The sequence below is a fragment of the Zophobas morio genome, unplaced genomic scaffold (genome assembly GCF_036711695.1).
Source record: "Zophobas morio isolate AGI-343-1 ecotype UQ-CSIRO unplaced genomic scaffold, CSIRO_AGI_Zmor_V1 ptg000021l, whole genome shotgun sequence".
In the NCBI taxonomy this organism is placed as follows: Eukaryota; Metazoa; Arthropoda; class Insecta; order Coleoptera; family Tenebrionidae; genus Zophobas; species Zophobas morio.
In genome coordinates, this window is record NW_026972126.1 from 8,120,527 (window position 1) to 8,142,342 (window position 21,816).

At 32.1% G+C, this 21,816-nt stretch overlaps 1 protein-coding gene across 3 annotated transcripts in view; it reads left to right on the top strand.

Moving 5' to 3' along the window:
- LOC135132791 (calpain-9-like) overlaps positions 1 to 21,816 on the top strand; it is a 179,780-nt gene that overhangs the window by 14,534 nt on the left and 143,430 nt on the right. The gene's annotated exons all lie outside the window — the stretch shown is intronic.

Sequence of the window (21,816 nt, forward strand, 5' to 3'; positions counted from 1 at the left end):
TATGTATATGACATTGCTTATGACATTATCTGTCCATTAAACTTAGAGTCAGATGGCTAGTAATAATTTTTTAGATGGAAATTCTAGCTTTTAATAATATATACATTTTAAAATAATAAGAACAATTTCAGATAAACGCGTTGGCGTTACAATTGTTAAGTGCTCCTCCTTACTAACTAAATAAACGAAAATTTTACAATTGCACAAACCACAAGTATCAACAAGGGGTCGTCTTTTACCACTCTCCAAGTCAATGGACAAAATATACCTAACTAATATTTGTTAAATTTTATAAAATGGCATACTCTTGTAATTGTGGTTATGAATGGTTCTTGATTTTTTAGCCTAGACTTCCGATTTTGGAAAAAAAATCAAAACTGTCTAACACGATTTTACAATTTAACTTAGAAACAGTAAAACCGAATGCTCTGAAATCTTAAATGTTATTAGAAACCATATCCTAAGAAAACGTCATTTAGTACATGCAGCACATGATAATTCTTCTATTTACATCCCCAGCGTAAGTCAAGGAAGTACGTATAGTAATTGAGTCAATCGGGCGACTTGCCTGTTTCATGTTTCCTGGACGGTACATGTCCCGAGTAAGAAAAAGTGATCTCCCGTTTCCGTCTCTCTGTCTGTCTGGCGCCTGTGTCGGTTTTTATTAGACAAGTAATCTCCGAAAATACTGGACTGATTGTTGTAAAATTCTGTATATGTACTACAAACATCATGTAGATGGTTAAACGCTATCCACAATTTGGCGAATCATGTCCACCAACAATCTGATGACGTTATCACAAAGAATTCTATTATAAAATGATTTATTTATACATTTATTTAGTGATACAAAAATATACTCCTATGTTTGTGTTGTACAAATCCCCTTTGAGTGTTTTCCCTAAACGTTCAAATTTTCGCACAAAAATGAATACACTATAAGAGCATTTTACCACAAAGTACATAACCTTCCGTGGGGTAGGGACTAAAAGATCAGCATGCGGACCGGCGGTCGTATACGTTTGATGCCAAACTTTGCCATTCCTTTTTTTCTTTTGTGCTATGACTAGTATTACATATCTATATTGATGACGTTACCACAAATTTTCTATTGATCAAATTAAGAACGCGTCAACCCATGTTTTCGAAAATGTTAGAATATGCACGTATTTATGTAATAATGATAAAGTAAGAATTCTAACATTCAGAATGTTTTGTTCCATTGTGGCTTAATTAATAATTTTAGTTCTCTGTTTTGAAGAGACACTTTCATTCACATGAAACTAATTTCCACGTGACAATATTTTGATCATAAACACGTGAACTAAAGTTTGTCGTTTACTAGTGCTGAGAGGATATTGTTATGGCTTTACTTCGTAACAATATTTTTTCCCGTTGGTTATCCGTTTTAAATATTTTTAACATTTTCCGTGCTTGGGAGTGCAAATTATTGGCGCAGGGGCTGCAGAGGTGTTATTTATTTTATTGAGTTTATTATTAAAACGAAAGTCTCGAAATTAAATTTTATAATTTTTTAAAGAAGCAGAATTTCAGAAGTTCTGTCGAAATAACCCTCAACCAATGTTTTGTAAAAAGGAATCTCAAATAAAAAGTGTTCAACGGGTTAAACTTGTCAAGAAAACATTCTTTATACTAGTTGTTATCCCTCATAAAAAAATATATCTTATCCTATATACTTATTTTGTTATTTGCATAATTTTACTTATTTGAAGAAGTAGGTTTTAAAATGATAATAAAAAAATGCCATATTCAGGTAAGTATTTCTGAATACTTTACAGTGTTTTTTAACTAAGATACTTACGCATAAAATTTTTCACCTAAAACTTTTTAGAGACAATTTCTACTCTTGCAGCTGTAGATTTATTAATCTAAAGACGCTAAAAGACTACAAAAATTTAAATAAACATTTTTTTAACATCAAGCCAACGATTCAACATAGATAGAAAGTCGATGAAAAAAAAACTATTGCGTTGCGGAACGAGTTAGACGTGTTCTATTCAAATGCCCGTTTTAAAAATTTTGACATTTTTATATAAAGTAGACCATGCCATCCCTCAAAGCAGTACTGCATATCAAAAGTTTGCCCGTTTTACTATAAATATCAAGGTCTATAATCCACAAGTGTAAGGATGGTTAACGTAGAGCGAAAGGAGTTCTAAGTGGATACGTATCTGTTATACAAACTACATCAGGAATTCCTTGTGTAAGTGGTTGTGAAATGATGCTAAAAATGTAAAAAAAATCCCAACAATGTGAATCTCGCAAACCTATCGACATGTCGCACATAGAAAGTTTATAAATTAAACAAAGTTTTCGACGCGTTCACGTAGATTAGAGCGCGCGTGGTGAATCTGCTCAGCAAAATTGTTATCTACTGTGCATGTTGTAAAACCCATTAGGCTACATAAACCAAAGAACAAAATTATTATATATACTCTTTCAAAAAATTATGTTCCAGTGGGAAAATTACTTTTATCGCATAACTTTGAAGATTATTTAAAATATCATGATTTATGTTAAATCGTTTCCAATTTTAATTTTTTTAACGTCAGGTAATTTCTTTCTCAAATCTCCATGGACCTGCTATGATCATATACTGGACACAGTCTGAGTCGTCCTTTGGCAACAAGCTGACTTGACAACTGTAGTGGTACGGTGGTTGGAAATCGTTGGCTGTAGCAGAAGGTTATACAGAAGATTCGGTTTCTAACAAGATTGAGATAGCCAAGAGATACAGGATTCAGTCAAGCACGCATCGAATTATTATTCGGCCTCGACTCTGCAGATCAAATGAACGAATCTGTGTCTATTTGTGATCCTTGAAACGCGTTTGTAGTATAAACATAAATCAGATAATTTTAATAATACCTACTGAATTGAATAAAAGACGATTTCTTTGAAAAGCAGTGTTAATCTAAATCTTAATGTCTTAGCTAAATGAGCTAAAATTATGGTTTTTATTTCGCTATCACTAGGTTCGCGATCGATAAATGTTACAGGTTTGCGTTTTGAGCGGATATCTAAAATTTTCGCAGCTAAAACTATTGGTTTATTTTTTGAATAAGACCAGCACTTTACCAAGGATCATTTACAAAAAGCAGTCATTAATCGTGATATTTGCAATTTTCCCGGCCCACCTCCCGATTTACATACCGGTATCGCACACCTGTAAAGGTACATTCATAAAGGAAACAAATTTTAACGGAGTATTTTAAAAGCCTTAATGCTCCGTTACCCAATTTGTGCATATTACGAGCATTTTGCGAATCCGCTTAGCTGATCCTGGAACAAACCATTTCGTCGCGGAATTTATTCGAATTAATTTCGATTTCGATGATGTCTAGGCGACGGTGACGGTGAGAGGAGGTTGTAAACCTTTATGGTTGTTGTACAGTTAATGCTTCCGTTACTTGTTTTTATCGTTTCTAGGAGTTTACCTAAACCCGAGGTTTATTAACAGTTGTCATCTTGACGTTTTGATTAATACGTTCAATGGAGGAGATTTGAACGGCTTTCGGCATGCTGGGGATTCTATGACGGTTTTTAATAAGCGAGATTAATTGATAAAACTGAGGAAACCATCAATCAAAAATTGGAACTTTCTCTCTTCCTCGCATTTTTGCTCGCCTCGGATTGTGAGATCGCTATCGGCAGTTATAAAGGACGAATTTTTATTGTTGGGTTGTCGAGGAAGCTTCAATGTTAAAGCAATCGTTGTTAGAAGATGGTATCGGGGTAATTAACGACGCCATTCCATTCATATGTTAAATTGAATTAATTACATATAAGAGGATTTTCTATGAAACGGTGAATAAATGCTTCACCGTTACTTCTTTTAAATGAAGCCCTTGTTACGTGAAGAACTAAATTATATTTTACTTATTTTGAATTATGCTGTGTTAGACAGTTGTTGTTCTTACGTGATGATAAACAAACAAACTCATTATGAACATTATGTTACTGAGATGTATACTGTTATTCAAATTTACTGTTGTTGGAAACAATTAGGTAGCAGGCTAAATTGAAGGTGAATTACGAATGCGTGGAAAATATGCTGCAATTTCTATCATGACTGTACTGTCAGAATAATCAGTAAATGAAATTATTCAAATAATGATCAAAAAGAAGTTGTGTTTGTCATTAGAACTCGTTCTTCGTTGCCTTATATAGCTGGTAAATTGAAGGGTAATCACTCAAGTAGTTTTCACGTTTATTTTGCTAATTACGTCGTCAATTATTATTAAAGGTACAGCTATTATTAAAGATCCAACTAACCGTTCCCGAGATATTCAACGGCTTCCATACTTTTATCCTGTATATCGATAAATAATACTAGTCACAGTGTAAGAAGCAAATCAAGGTGATCTAAGCGCGATCTTTGTATTATAAACAGAATGCTCGAACCAACCAACTGAGCTATTTAAATAAAGGAAGTAGTTAATAGTGATACAATTTGGATTCCTAAATCAAGGCGGATACATAAACCACAAGTACAGGACTAATTTATAAAATTTAACTAACATTTATTGTGCAAAATGTTGAAATATGTTTCACTACGTGTTGAAATTTCCACTTACTTCAAAAAATAGTTTTACATTGGCATGCAGGTACTTTAATCTGTTGATAATTAACATTATCCGTGATTATCAGATACGTGAAAGTAAAAAGAAAAAGTGTGCATTCTATCGGTACAATTGTAACAACCGTTGAATAGTTTTCCGACAGGTATTAATCGTAACCACTTTTTCCTATGATATGTATTTACTTGCACAGTCCATTAACGAGATCAGGAGAAAAACGTGGCAGCTGATACTACAATTAGTTTTTGCTCTTTTAATCACATGTGTCATATAATAATAACGGGATACGGCGGTGTCTTCCTGTACTCAGTTTTTTAATCACACCGTAATTGTAAAGAACTCCTGTCGCATTTATCGATTATCGTGCTGCAAACACTTCGTATGAAAAAGTAGCCAATTTTGCGTCGTTAGAGTGGTGGAATTGCCATTTCAGGAAATATTTATGTCGTGTTAGCTGGTTTTGATTTGTATTTAGTCTTTCTAGACTTTACTAAACCAATTAATAAAAATTTGCTTCAGAGCGACAGAAATTTAGGTGGTTCTAGTTCGCACGTGAAAAATTCGTATTTGTTATGGACCATTGTTTTGATAATAGCGTCATAAATTGCTTTAGTTACAACTTTAGTTTAGTTAACGGTTCCAGTCTTAATTTAACTAATTGGAAAAAAGTGGAAATGTTAACGGATGAATCTTATTAGTTATTACAACACTTCCTTAGCTTACTCTCGGGGAAAAAGAGAACGGTTCATCAGATCGGCAATTTGAACCAGTGCGGCACCAAATCCTCATATTCACCGTCTTTCACAAAAGATTGTTATAATATTTGGATTGTTTGCGAAAATTTGGATGCCTAAGGGAAAAACTCAAAGCGGATTCATAAACCACAAGTGCAATTTTGGCTAGCGTTTTACTATCTACACGACATTGCTAAACTATATTTAACATTTCCTGGCAATCGATCCAATGACACTTTAAAAAGTGATATGTACTACCTCCCAAGCCTGTCAGCACTATTGCCAAGGTACTTCTCGAACAATTCCCACTGTATTCTTTCCAGTTGGTAAATTTGAAGTATAATACCCATTTCCTTTGCCCATGCTTGTGGTTTTATAAAACCCTATAACACTTCGGGTACATTTCACATTAATATTTTTTAGAAAAATCTAATTGTCGCCATATTTTGTCTATATTTTTGAGTGATATTTTTCCACAGATTCTTGATAGAATTGCGATTCTAAACAACAGGATAATTACATTTACGTGGTTTAGTAGATATTTCTCCTCGAGTGGGCTAGGCAAAAAGTCAATAATCTAATTCTCCGTAAAAGACGTGATCCATCTTTTTCACCTATTTTATATTTTCTAGCTCATAATATCTAAAAAATCCCTGAGCAACTTGTGCTGCTATTCCTGGTAACTTGGGTGTTCAGTGGTAGAAATAGTCACCTCCCAACAATTTTTGGAATGGATTTTTTATATATGCAATATTTAGTAGTAATCTAAATAGTGTCTCTGCACCAACACGTATACTATAGTAAAAAATTGGTCTAAAGTTATTTCGACAGAACTTTCCTCGCATCTGAAATATATACAATAAAACAAATCCAGCTTTTTGAAAAATGATAAAATTTGATTATTCTAATTTATTTTTTTTTATGACAATACTTACTTATGACATACATTCCCAATGAGGATTCCCTTAACAAAATTTTGTGATGACGTCATCAACATGTTTGCAAAGACACGTATATCACTTTGGATAGGTGCAGTCTAATACTAATGACAACAGTATTGTACATATTTCCAAATTATCGGGAAAACAGAGTGAGCCGCTCCCGATTTAATCAATAAAATAAACTGACTCATTCATTAATTTTTATGAGTCACCCTGTATAAAAAATTTAAAAACTTTTAATGGAATGATAAATCACAAGTAGAGACTCATCATATTTTGCGCAATTTGGATAGAATTTATTCGGCATTGAGATGACGTCATCAATTTTTTGGGAGGGGGAAACGAATAAATTTGGTTAATAATTTACCATGATTACGATAACCTTAAAATATATACAAGATTTCGGAACAATCGGTTTTGCAGTTTCAAAGTTATATTGCAAAATATTCTCATTCAGTTTTGAATTTTTTTCAAAAATTCTGGGTGTCTAGGGTGAAAATTCGACACGGATTCACATACTGCAAATGCAGGAGTATCTTATTCTATGGAATTAAAAAAAATATATAAATTTTGGAGATGACGTCATCCCATTGGTGGTGGGGATGATTATCCAAATTTTAGATATTATTTAACCATCTACATGATATTTGTAATATACATACAAAATGTGACAACAATCGCTCTAGTAGGTTCGGAAAACTTGACAGTAGTCAGACAGACAGATCGACAGACACGCAGACGGAAACGGGAGACTACTTTTTTCGTATTCTAGAGGTCATGACACTTCGAGAAAATATGAAAGTGGCAATTCAGCCGATGGACTCGATTACAATACTTCTTTAGCTTACGCTCGGGAAGTAATAAATGATGAAACCTGTTTTCATCATTTGAAAGAAATGAAAGAAATGAAAGAAATGGAAGAAATAAAAGACATGAAAGAAATGAAAGACATGAAAGAAATGAAAGAAATGAAAATAATGAAAGAAATGAAGTAAATAAAACGAATAGATGAAATAAAAACAATAGACAAAATAGGCGGAATAGACGAAATACACGAAATAGGCGAAATAGACGAAATAAACGAAATAGACGGAATAGACGAAAAACAGAAAATAGACGAATAAACGAAATCAACGAAATAAATAATTTCTTGTAGAAAAGCTCTGAAGATCAGCTGAAAATAGTAACCCTAAAAAAGAATAGAAGAAAGCGTATCGATTCATTTAAAATATAAAAATTTTGAAAAAACGACAACCTTCATAAAGGAACAAACAAAATGTAGAAATTAAAGAAATTATCCTGCTAAAAACACGAAAAAATAATTGTGTGTTCAAAAGGATGAAAACAGTAAAAAAAATGTGTGTCAGCCCCAAAAGTCTCAATAAATCGTTCTCTATCGTCTTTTTTTTTTTTAAATACGAGTAGAAAATTTCCCATTTCTTTGAATTATAATGATTTCAAAAGGAAATGCTCTAAGGTTTAATTTTGCTAATTTTATTATTTTTATGATAACCGCTAAGTACAGGCTAAAATAAAGCTATGTGTGAACGGTTAACTACACATACACAAGCATGTTACACGTATGTTTCAAGTGAGTTTTCCATAAAAAAATTTTGTTATTACTTTATCAACATTTTAACAGAGACGCTTATATCAGTTTGAATATGTAGATACTGTTTTTTCAAATTTTTTATTTTATCAAAAAAAAGACGGGGGCTGACACCGGCTTTGATTCTTGGACTTTTTTGTGAAACTGACAGTAGATCGTATTATGTGTTTAAAGAACAAAACGGATTAAACAACAGAAAAATGTATCTAATATTTAATAAACAAAATCAAGATAGATGCTTAAATCACAAGTACAGGAGAATATTATTTCTTAAAATTTAGATAACCTTAACTACGTAATATACTTAATAAGCAAATTGTTGGTGGGACTGCTTAAACAAATTTTAGTTAGCATTTTACAATCTATAGGATACTCCTCAGACACATATAAAATTTGACAAGGATCCGTCCAGTACTTTCGGAGATTATGTGTCTAATAAAAATCGACACAAACGACAGACAGACTACAGACAGAAAAAAAACATTTTTTTTCGTATTATAGGGATCATAAAACGTCGAGAAAACGTGAAAGTCGCCAGTCGCCCGATAGACCCTATTGCAGTTCTTCCTCTGCTTACGTTCCGGCAAGTAAAAAGCCGTTTTATTGAAATTATAAATGACTTTATATCACTTATACTTTAGTACTTTTAATAAAATAAACATCTATTTTCGATATTTTTAAATCGTTACCATATTTTACTTAAAGTCTCTTGGGCGAGCTAAATTCATAAAAATCGGAAATGTTTTTATTAAAATGAAAAAAAAATTAATTAAATTAAATATTTCACAATCCGTGCAAACTAACTACTATTAATGTTAAGATATTTTTATTTATTACTTTATTGTTGATTACTACAAATACAACCTTGAGGTAATTTGCATGAATATACCTAACAAAATCAATTTTTAATCTGAAAATTCAAATGGAAATTACAAACCGAACAAAGTTATTCTAAAATATTAATAATTTTGATAAAATCTCATTTTTTTAATTAATTCGTCCATATTTTTTATTTCTTGGTTTATTTTCTTTGATTATTATTTATTTGTTTTTATATATAAGCAATCATGTCTGAACTTGATTTCATCGCAAATAATCAGCGAAAATTAAAACGGAGCTTGTTTAATCAGCAGTGTGACAACACTTGGTGCTATATCATTTCAAAAATCTGCTCCGACACAAGTTTGACTTGTTAATCAAGTAGAAAAATGTTCTATTTAAATCGCCAGGTCGTAAACAAACAACATAAAAAACAACAGTACACGAAAGGCGGCCACTACTCCACTATAAAAACTTCACCTAAATCCCCATCCTAAGACAAAGAATTTTTTTCCGCATTCTTTCGACCATGTCATACTTATTATTGATCTCTGTCACAATCTGTTAATAATAAGGTAGTGATGATTTGTGGAGGTGATGGAATGAGTGAAGAAAAATCCCCGTAGGCGTCCAAACACTCTCCATTGTTATTATAAATGACGACGCACTAATTCCGCCACCCACTATCGGATTTATCGGCCATTCGGTTCGGCATGTCATCGACCGTTGAAGTCACCGTTGGACACGCCAGAAAATCCGCAATAACGTCAAGCCTAATCAGTAACACTCGAATTATATACTCGGAAAATTGTACAAAAATTGTATGAGGTATGTCTAGGAAAAAACTAGGTTTGATGACAAGTTGACTTGTGTATAAACAAAAAAGTACATGCAATAATAGAAAAAAAATAAGCTGCATTTCGCAAAGCATGAATTTCTAGACTTGTTATTATTAATTACGGGCCAAATTTTTCGCCTGTAACTTCCTAGGAGGCGGAACGACGTTTCGGTATTGTGAAAAAACGTCAGGAATCGCGTGCTTGGAGCAGAAATGCCTGGCATGCGAACCTTTTCCATATTTGGCGCAATTTATACGCGGAGACCTAGTTTCATGCGCTGTCACTTGCACCACAAATACAGAGGGAGACTTTATTGTGGTGCGGAGGACCGTAAACAAAGTTGCGTAAAATGGGCAAGAGCGGCCGTGCCTTTCTTTGGAAATTCTACAAACCGGAATAATGCAATGAATGATGTGTTGGCGATTTTTCCAGATAAAAGCAGCTTGGCAAAAATAGATGTTTGAAATAACGACTGGACGAGTCGTTGTTGGTTATGCTTCATTCGACCTTTTTTATAAAGAACATGCAATCAATAAGGTCGACATTTTAGGCGGTTACAATTCTGATAATAGGAGCGTAAATAGTTCTTTGCAATAATTACTTACAATTAAAATTCTTAATTATAAGCAGCAGAGCTATAGTATGTCTGATCACAGTTGTCAATTTTGACAAGAGCCCGCCTAACAAACATGTTAAACAAATGGCAGCAACTGACATGGTGTCATAAATGTCAATTTGACAATCAGGTGTGCCATCATCAATCTGACAAAAAACTTGGTATTAAAAGTGGTCGCTCAAAAATGAAAATTATGCATTTTTTATTAACAAAAAATTCCTGCTCTAGGTTGTATTTTTATTTGTTTATACAGGGTGGGTATTATAATAACGGGACCCTGACCAATTTTCAATGCAACACAACATACATCTATCAGTTATTGCTAGATTCCAAAATAAACACATACGTTTTTATGATCAACTTCTGAAAGACGTCAATCAAAATTTCACAAATGAAATATTAAAAAAGAGACCAACATATTAATTCACAGAAATGTAATAAATAAATTGAACAATTAAATAAATTTAGTTAGCGTAAGTACTGTTCAAAATGCCTTCCTTCTTGCCCAACACACATTTCGATGCGATTTAAGCAAGACAACCGGACGCGAGCAAATATTTCAGGAGTTATTGCAGCACGTGCATTTCTAATTCTGGTTTTCAAATCTTCACAATTACGAATATGACTTTGGTAAACTTGTCTTTTACAACCCGCCCGGAGGAAGAAATCTAATTGCTTCTGCCAATCCACTTATTTGCAAACATCTCATCAAGATAATCCCTAACGACTCTGTGATAATGAGGTGATGCCCTGTCCTCCTGAAACCACAGCTCTTGTCGGAGGTTGAGAGGAGCATTTTCTAATAACCCCAGAAAATCATTTTCCAAAAATTGTCGATACCTGTGTCCTGTTAAGTTGCCTTTAAAGAAGTATGGGCCAATTACGTAATCTGAAAGAATACCAGCCCACACATTTATGGAATAAACATTTTGAAAATGAGCTGTTCTGGATTCAGTGTGGGTTATTTTGGGAGTAATAGTGACAATTGGCCGATTAATAACAACATTATTGCCAAATCTTGCTTCATCGCTGAACAAAACTTTGAATAAAAGATTGGTCCCAGTAAACACAGTTACGTCGTAACGATGTTAATGCCACTTAACTCTGTCTACGATCTTGTTAGCTGTTACATCCCAAACTGCGTACATTTGCTTTCCCTGTGCTATGTAATGTAATCAACAGTAACCCATGCTTGTAACATACTGGTGACATCCACACTGTTTCAGACTAGAGACGTGCTCGCTGGTACATCATCATAACGTTGTGTTAGTATGTCGCTAGATTCTCTATATTTTGATGTATCTGTTACGTTTTATTTTAAACGCCAATATAACGTATTAAATGGACATAGACGTTACGTATATATCGCAACATCGTAAACATATGACTCTCAGTATATTTTATTAACATGATCTATGCGATATGAATATAGGCATTTCAGAAAATCTAGTTACCATTTAGGGATATGGATATGGAGAGTAAAATTTAGAGCTTACAGTAAATTATTATTTTATTCAATGTTTGAAAAAATATAATATGTAATAAGTAATAAAATATAAAAATTAATATAAATTCATAATATAAATAAATAAATATATATATGATTTCCTAATTCGAAAATAATACAATATAATTTACACTTAAAAAAAGACACAGAAACTATAAACTGTCGTTGTTTTTTCTTTCTTCAGGCGTTGACTAGAATGCCGTAGCCACTCTGAGCAGCGTTGTTCTACTTCTTTTTCTATTGCGGAATGGGTCTTCATTGTAATTTCTTCAAAAATAAAAATTGTAATAATTATATTTATTGCAAAAAAAAAAATACCTTTCATAATATTCATTGTTTTTGTCCCAGCTATTTTGGAATTTTCCTACCGAACAAACAAGCTACAGCAAATTCACTGATTTTTTTTTTTTTAATATAGCCCCCACATTGTTCTTTTTCCCATTACCACCTATCTGGGACGATAGCAGTTCCTGAAATAAGAAAAGAAGAAAATATTTTTATGTGTATATATCGAGTGACTCTGAAATAAGTCACTCGATATATGCACTGAAATAAGTTCGGAAAATAAAACCACAACATCACGAAGTAGAGAAAATTTTAAGTAATTTCTTTTATCTAGTCCTAATTCAGGGGAAAAAATATCAAGACCTACACCTCATTCAGTGCCATTTGTTTTCATCTAAGCAACACACAGCAAAAATAAAGAAAAAATTTAGTCACAATGGAAACTGAATAAATCATTGCCGCATGATTTACATTTAACAAGATGTTCCGTATTTGTTTCTTGAAACTGGAGCAGCAATTTAATTACTTTGAATCCGTGTGACAATTAAAGGTTTTTTTTTCCGAATCTATTTGGAAGTCACCGCGTATGTATAACATACAGGGTGCTTCACTATAGGGGAAAGTCCCCCTTATTGGACCAGTGCCTGAATTGAACCACCCTATTTTTTTTTAATCTAGAATAGTTGCCGACATCTAGTGCATATTATTCGAAAGTATTTGGCGCCAAAGCAGTGTTGTGCAAAATTCCATTCTGTAGCGGTAAGTGTCTGCTTGTTAAATTGCAAAGAAATTTTGCTACCATTGTGATACAACTTTTCGCATGTTTTTGTAAGGATATATAGCCTAAATTATTTCATAAATACAGTGCACAAAGACTACATTGGTCAAAGCGTAATAAAATTAAGAACCTAACCTAGAAATAAATATGTTTTATTTCGTTATAGCGTTTTAACACAAGAAAATAGTAAATTTTGTACCAGCGCGGAAATTGGACCACCTTAGATTCTCCTTATTTGGACCGGTTTAATAGAAGGAACTCCCAATTTGACCAATCACGTCACAGTATCTAGGCGCGTAATTTTAGAACTTCGTATTACAATGCCCAATAATAAATTTTCTTGTTATAATCTATTAACTATGATTTTATACTAGATGGATGCGGAAAAACAAGCAAAAAAGAAGTATTATAAATGGAGCGACGAGGACATGGATAACGCACTAACTGCTTTTCGTAAAAATCAACTAGGGTTGAACGAATGTTGTCAGCAATTTAATGTACCAAAAGCCACATTTAAAAGACGTTTGTCAGATAGTAACAAACACATTAAGGGCAGTACGAAACGCGCCGGGGTGATTACAACGTTGCCTGCCGAATTAGAAGCTGATTTAGTGGAACACGTCCTTAGGTTAGAAGCTTGCTTTTTTGGAATCACCAGACGAGATGTGATGAACCTTGCATATCAATTGGTGGAGAAAAACAAAATATACCACAGATTTAACAATACTCTACAACGTGCTGGAAAAAAATGGTATTACAATTTCATTAGAAGACATCCCGAACTATCACTTCGATTACCAGAAAAAACATCCATGGCTCGGGCGAAGGGTTTCAACAGGGAAAATGTTACAGACTTTTTTAACATATATGAACGTATTTTTTTTCACATTTTAAATAAAATTATGTTCATTTCATGCATTTTTACCAAGAAGGTCCAATTTAAGAACCGGTGGTCCAATTCAAGAATATAGTGGTCCAATTTAGGAACCCAGTCTCCTATTTTGGACCACTTGCAGACCTTCAAAAATTATTTTTTTTAACCAATTTGGATGTTTCAAAAAATTCTAAAAAAATTACCAAACATTGAAAACATGTCAAAGTTAATGGCTCAACACTAGATAAGTTAATATCGTATTACATTTTGGTTTTAATTGAAAAAATGTCCCACTAGGTCCGAATGAGGGGACTTTCCCCTAAGACTTTTCTGCAACCCACTATGTATGTAACGTGTTAAGCGAAATGTGTCATGTTTAGTAGGTGACTAAAAAGTGTTATAGTATTACAGGCATCTACCTGTATATAATATCGAAAATTATGTTATATGTAAGTACATATAAATATATTTAGTCCAGTCATTTTAGCATAAAAAAGGGATCAACCTCGGAATGAGAGACAATAAGCTGAATTTTTGTATACGCCTTAATTTTGGCGTTCTAAAAGTTGTCTCAGAAGTCTCATAAAATCTCGTGTCTGCGTCGTAAGTTATTCAAGGTCAAATGTCAAGATAAACAGTTTTTTGCAATTATCTCAGTTTCTATTGCTCCAATGATGTTAACAATTATTATCATAATTGTAGAGCACAAAATTTGGAACAAATTTGATTTGAAATATTTTTTCATGCGCTCAATCGTTTTTGAGATAGAGGACAGTGAGCGCGCAGCGCTCGTCCATACGTACTGTAATGCAATCAACCGTGAATATCTGTGAATACTACCTTGAATTTTGAATAATTTGTATTATTAATCAATTAATACATTGTATTTATTAACATTTTACATATTTTCAATATATTCATAGAATAATACTTACCTACTTTGTGTAATTAAAAACTCATTTAATGAAATATTTGTTGTATATCTCAATTTATGTATATCTTTAAAATGTGTAAGTTTTTAAATACTTATTTTTCCATCATGATTATAACTGGAAGGTCTGGAAACAACAATTCAGGGCACCGAAGATGACGACGATGAAACAGAAATTCCCGAACGTCCAGAAGATGACGGTGAAGAAGAAGAAAATTGATACTTTTGTTCTTTAAATTATTAAAAATTTATAGATTTTCACTGCAATTCAATTTCAATCGTAAGAAATGTACAGCTGCTGAATAAAGATAAAATTAAAATATATTAACTCGTTTTACTTCCTTAAAATTTACTTTGAAAAAATTAATATAACTTTAAGATATACAATAATCTAACCTAAGATATACCTACAATAAATGTCATTTAAAGAGTTTTTAATTACACAAAGTAGGTAAGTATGACTAAATAAATGTATTGAAAATATGCAAAATGTTATTAAATGCAATGTATTAACTGATAAATAATACAAATTTTTCAAAATTCAAGGTAGTATTGACAGATATTCACGGTTGATTGCATTACAGTATGTATGGATGAACGCTGCGCGCCCACTGCCCTCTATCTCAAAAACGATTAAGTGTATCAAAAAATGTTTTAAATAAAATGTGTCCCAAATTTTGTGGTCTACAATTATGATAATAGGTGTTAACATCATTAGAGCAATAGAAACCGAGATAATCGCAAAATAATGTTTTTCTTGACCTTTGACCTTGAATAATTTACAACGCAGACACGAGATTTTACGAGACTTTTGAGACAACTTTTAGAACGCTAAAATGAAGGTATATACGAAAATTCAGCTTATTATCTCTCATTCCGAGGTTGATCGCTAATTTGACTGGACTAATTGTATTTTTTTAACTTACAACGAAACCTGCTTGTTGTAGTAGGCAGAGATAATCTTCTAATTCCTCAAAATTTGGTTACTTGTGGTCTTGGGGGCATATCTTCTATTACTGTTTTCTTTTTGATTTGTCACATTTGATGACGTTTTCATATTGGAGATTTGTTCACTCGTTTCCTTTAGAATTTCTTTTATTTCGCACATATTTTTTGTATTTGTTTCAAGTCTAGAGTAAAATTATGTTCATTAGCACCTAGTTCATAAAAAATTGCAGTAACATACCTTTGCAACATGTTATGGCAAAGCGCCTCACTCTCAAAAACAATCACCGTAAGTTCTTCAAAATCAGCGGGAGTATCTTCAGTGATTAATGGTGGTATTTCCAGCTTGTCTGAAAAAACTGTTGTTGTTATTTACGTACAGTTATCAAAAACAACAGAAGCATGTAAAAATTAAAATGATTACTTCATTAGAATTATATTAACTTACCTAGTGTAAATTCAACCCACGCTGAATGGCACAATTTCACAAAACTGCATTAAAAATTAAGTGAGTTACGGATTCACGAGAAAGGTTCGGTGGTTGTAAACGAAATGGCTAAATGGAATTCGACAGCTTCACTGTGAGTGTGAAGTGCAATAACCATAAATGCGGAAAAAAGAGATCGTTCGACTCATAGACAAACCAAACCAACAAAGGTCCGACTGCACCCCCCAAACATCTGGTGGATAGTAAATGCAGAAGTTGAGCGTTATTTTTTCATTAGATAAAATAAATTTAATAAAATCAAAATTAACCACTCTCTAGTTTTTTTGCTACCTATCATCGCTTTATAAACGTCTTTATAAAATCAAAATTCGACGAATGAACTCTTCAAAACCTTGTCTCGTTTCAGGGACAATGGGCAAAGAATTTTTATGGCTTTGTTTGTGTCGTTGGGTCTTCCCTATATTACCCCAGATGTTTAAGGTGACCAGACTTGCCGATGTGATGGGAACTGTATCGATTTCAATACTCTAATAAAATTCCTATTTCAAATTTCGTCTAATAAATGTTCCGATTAAAACATTCGTTCCGTGAATGTTCCGATTTCTATATAAATCTGATAAGAATAAAAATAAATCCTCGGATAAATCACTAATTTTCATGAATAGTAATTTTATTTTGTGAAAAATTGGGAACAAAACTTGTATCGATATAGTTGTCAGCACTGTTTTAAATGTCAGCATATGTCAGTACTGTTAGTATATTACAACTAAAAATTTTCAAAGCAGTTATATATCAAATTACGATGGAAATGGAAACTAATGTTCCGATTTCGGACTTTTGAAATCTGGTCACCTTACAGATGTTCTATTTATAATTTGCCAAGCAGGTACTTACAAAATAACATTTCAAGTGAACAAGTTTACATAAATAATTCTTAGAAATTATTACAATGAAAAAAACTTGTCTCTGGTATATTTCTAATAAAGCCGTTGTATTTTTCGCTCTGAATATAATTATTAATTAAGCATTACGAACTCACTGACGAAGGTCACTTTTTAAAGAATACGACGACCCACATCTAATTGACCATATAATCTTTAACAATAAATTTCAAATAATACCATAGTGGTCTTTTTAAATTTTGATAAGGTGTTGTAAAACTATTTCTGTTTCTGTTTTCATTCCAGGTACTGTATTTACGTGGGCAAAGGATGCCGCACGTGGGATTTTAGGGGCGGAAACGTATACCTGCTTAGATACTGTAAATACAGTGGTGTCCAACGAAGACAACAACAGAAACATACCCGATGTATTGATTATTATTAGAGAGCGGATTTTATGAAATTTGCATATCCGTTATTTTGTGCATATAAGTCTTGATATTTAATATGTGAACGAATCATGCTAATTAAAAATGAATACATAGTTTGTTTATATCGTAGATTTCGATCCGATCGAATTTCGAGACGATCGAAATTGTCAACCTCACTTTAATCTACGGGCGTTTATATTACGGAAAACAGTCCGTTCGATCTACTGATTTGTAGTTTGAAATTGGTTTGAGTTTGACGTTTGGAGAAAGATAATAGTGTAACATTATTTCTTTTTATCTGTGAAGTGGTCAACATAAATAATAAACCTATAAAAGTTCAAGCCCGTTTACATCGCATCTTCAAGCATTTGAATCCGTCTTAGATCCGATCGGTTCGATTCGATCCGACTAGTTTGTCGGATCGAATTTTGATAGTCAATCCGCTTCAACATTCGATCTGCAGCGTTTATACCATTAGTTTCAATCGGATCGGACTGAGTCAATCGGCTTGAAATCCACGATATAAACTAAGTAACAGCTATAAAAAAATTGCATATTTGCATATATTTACCTTCTGCTGCATATTTCACGTAACGGGTCCATATTTTGCATTTTTATCAATTTTTGTGCTATTTTGAAAAAAAAAATGCCATTCGATCGGCATTTTTCTAGAAAAACGAAATTTCATTAATAATATTGCAAATATTGTCCTGAGCTTCAAATAACTGGGAAAGGTTTGGGTTTTATAGTAGTTTCGAGGAACCACCGGGTGTTAAGCCATCCTTCCAGGTAAATTCGGGTCCTAATTACTTTTGGAAATACCGTGCATTTCAATATTTTTGTTCGTTGTAGTAATGGTCTTTTATGATGGTCGAAGGGACGTTATCCTATTATTTTTCATCGTGAGTTTGCATTTAAGTATTTAAAGTGATAGAGATGTGTGTCAATGTGTAGATAACTCAAATTAATTTATGAATTAAACCTTTTCCTGAACTTATTCTTCAAGAAGGAACTGTGTTTTGTTGTGACTGCTCTAATCCGATAAGTATTTTTACATCTGTGGACGCAGTACGCAGTTTTTCTATTTACAAATACATACTTTAGAATCACCGGAAAAATTTTTGTTAGAATATTTCGAAAAATATTTAAAAATAAATTGTTACCAAAATAGTAATTAAATAGTCGATTACTACTATTTTTTAATTCGTTCTGTTTACAAATATTTATTTTTGAGTATAAGAATATTATCTTAAAAAATGTCATTTATTTGTCAGTGAGATCTAATTAAACACTTTGCAATGTGATTTATGTATTTTTTGTAATAAAAGGTGAGGTGTTTTTGCAATTTGTAAATAAATTTAGTTCGGTTATTACGCTTTTTTTTATTTTTGGAGCATATGCAATTGCATATCTCTGCATATATTAAGAAAGTTATTGCATGTTTGCATAAATTTGATGCATGTCATATGATCATATTTCCCAAAATTTTGCTGCATATTTTCCGCTCTCTAGTTATTATACATACACTCTATTACCGACATTAAAAAAAGTCTACACTATTTCGGCATATCTGCTGCTTTATTATCAGTTTTCAGTTAGTTACATATTGGATATGAAATTAAGTGAATTTTTTGAATAAATAATAATTTAAAGATCAACCACGAAAATACTCAAGTATAATTATAAATTATACATTACCAGTTTATTTTAGAGCCCAAGATTACATTGGAAAAATCTAAACTTTTGAAAATTTAATGTTAAACAGATATACCTATAACTGAGTGCGAAAATCAATACACAAAACTCGATGATCAATTATTGTTTCGTATTCAAATTATTATTTATTTTCCTTATGATGAAAGTGAAGAAATTATTTAATTCATTTTTATTTAAGAACGATATCGCTGACCTTGAAATAGATTAGTTTTTTAATTTCGATTTTTTTCTTTTTGTTGCTTTTGTTGCCGATCAACATATTTTGCATTAGAATTAATAAAATAATGAAATATATCATTTTTTTTTCGAGCTCATTTCAAAATTCTGTATATGTATAATTGTTCCTTTTTGGCAGTGACGCATAGGCAGAGGTTAAAAAATAATGTCTCATTACTAGTCTTAATTCGTATTACCTGTTAGATCGAACATTTTTTAATTCTGATCATAAACTATGTGCATTAAGTCTTTTGTTCTGTTTTATAAAGCGCAGGTCGTTATGGACATATAAAAATAAAATTATAAATAAATATAATTGCAGGAAATATAATATGAAAAAAAAAATTAAGAGCAACTCACTATTGGCGTCATCTCGGTTGTGCAAGATTTAAGACAGGGAAGAAATTTCTTTTTTAAGACTCAGCATCTTTTGTTTATGAATATACTATTTACTTGCAACACAAACATAAATAATAAATATAAAATAGAGCTATATAATACTCGATATGTATGTTTTTAAATGTTTTTTGCTGTTGCCCTGTCAGAAACGTTAATTTTCGATTTAACATGCCATTTTGTAAAATCAACTGAAAAACACTTTGCATAATTAACTAATAAAAATAAAATATTCCGAAGCATGTATATATATTAATCAGATATCTGGTAACTACAGTTAACATTACTTATTGGTTACATAACCGTAGTACTCCATTGTGATGTTACAAGGCTTACCTGCCAACTATATCGCTGCGACACAATAATGAGATATCTAGTAAATGCAGTTAACATTATGTGTTAGTTACATAACAGGGGTACCACAGTGTGATGTTTAAATGCTTATATGCATGCTATATCGCTGCGACATAATAATGAGATATGTAGTAAATGTAGTCAACATTACGTATTTGTTACATAGCATGAGTACTCCATTGTGATGTTATATAGCTTACGTTCCAGGTATATCGTTAAGACATAATCATGCGATGTACTTATTGTTCTTTTGTGAGTACGTACCTGTCACGTCAACATCACAACTGGTTTACTGGGGTCTAAAGAGTTTAAATAGTACTTCCCTCGCTGTCAGAAACGTGACGACGGCATGCCTATTATATTTTTTTCTCATTACATTTTTGTAGCGGAGCATTTTAAAAAATTTTTGCGATGTCAAATCAACATTTTTGCAAGGACACGTATATCAGTTTGGATAGATGTAGTGTAATACTAAAAAATAAGTCAAGGCGGTTGAAATTTATGCGCTGCGTATGGACCACGGCAGACCTAACGTTAACTGAACGTAGGTTGATGATTTTAAAATCCATATCCACGGGTAAAATCTCAATTCGGAATCATAAACTACATGTGTAAGACTATGTTATTTGATACAATTTAAAACCCATTTACTATGTATAATTTTGAAGTGACGTCATCACATTAGTGCTGGGGATGATTAGACAAATTTTGGTTAGCGTTTTTTTAATAATAATAATAATAATGTATTTATCCAACGGACAAGTTGTCCATAGTAGGATACAAAAATTACATAAATATATACACACTATTATAACAAAATAATAAGGAAATAGTGACTAGTCGTACAAGCATTTCTTACAATTACTAGTAAACTGCTGCATATTGCTTTCAAATATATCTACTTTATTACAGATTTCATTATACGAGGAACACATATAATTTACAGGAGAATACATATACATATTAGTTCTGACAAATTCGATATAAAATGTGTCCGGATTTCTTGAATTCAAACGAGGAATAGGAAACGATATTTTGCTTAATAAATTTGAACATTTGATTATACCATGGACTATTTTGTATACAAATATAATTGCAATAAATTGACGCCTTACATGCAAGTCTGATAACTTAAATTCACATAACAGCTGATACTGTGGATAACCTATTGGTGGGTAATATTTATGTTTTATGTAAAATAAGTATTTACAGAATTTTCTCTGAACTTTTTCGAGTGTCATAATATGAGTGTTATAATAGGGTCTCCACAGTATACAGCAATATTCTAATTTAGACCTTACATACGCATTATAAACAGTTAATAAACATTCCGTACTATAAAAATCTCTGGTGTTTCTTACTATAAATCCTAATAACTTGTAAGATTCGTTACACATGTAATTTATATGTGGTACAAAAGACAGTTCACGATCCATAACAATACCTAGATCTCTACAGTCTGATTTAATGTCCAATGCAGTACCATCTATAAGATACTGGAATCTAATATCCTGAATCTTACGTGAAAATATCATTACAAAGCACTTACTGATATTTAGTACCAACTTATTTTTATTGCACCATTCAACAAGGCTGTGAAGCATCTGTTGAAGTAGTTCACAGTCTTTGGGTTCACATATCATTTGTGCTATTTTCAGATCATCCGCATATAAGTATAGATAACTTTTCTCATTAATTTTACAATAGTCAACAATATCATTGATAAATATAATAAACATCAATGGCCCTAGATTGGATCCTTGTGCAATTCCACTATATGACTCATATAAAGTCGATTTGAAACCTTTATATTCAACGTATTGAATCCTACCAACAATAAGGGACCTAAACAATAAAAGTAAATCGTCACATAAGCCGTATAAATGTAATTTCTT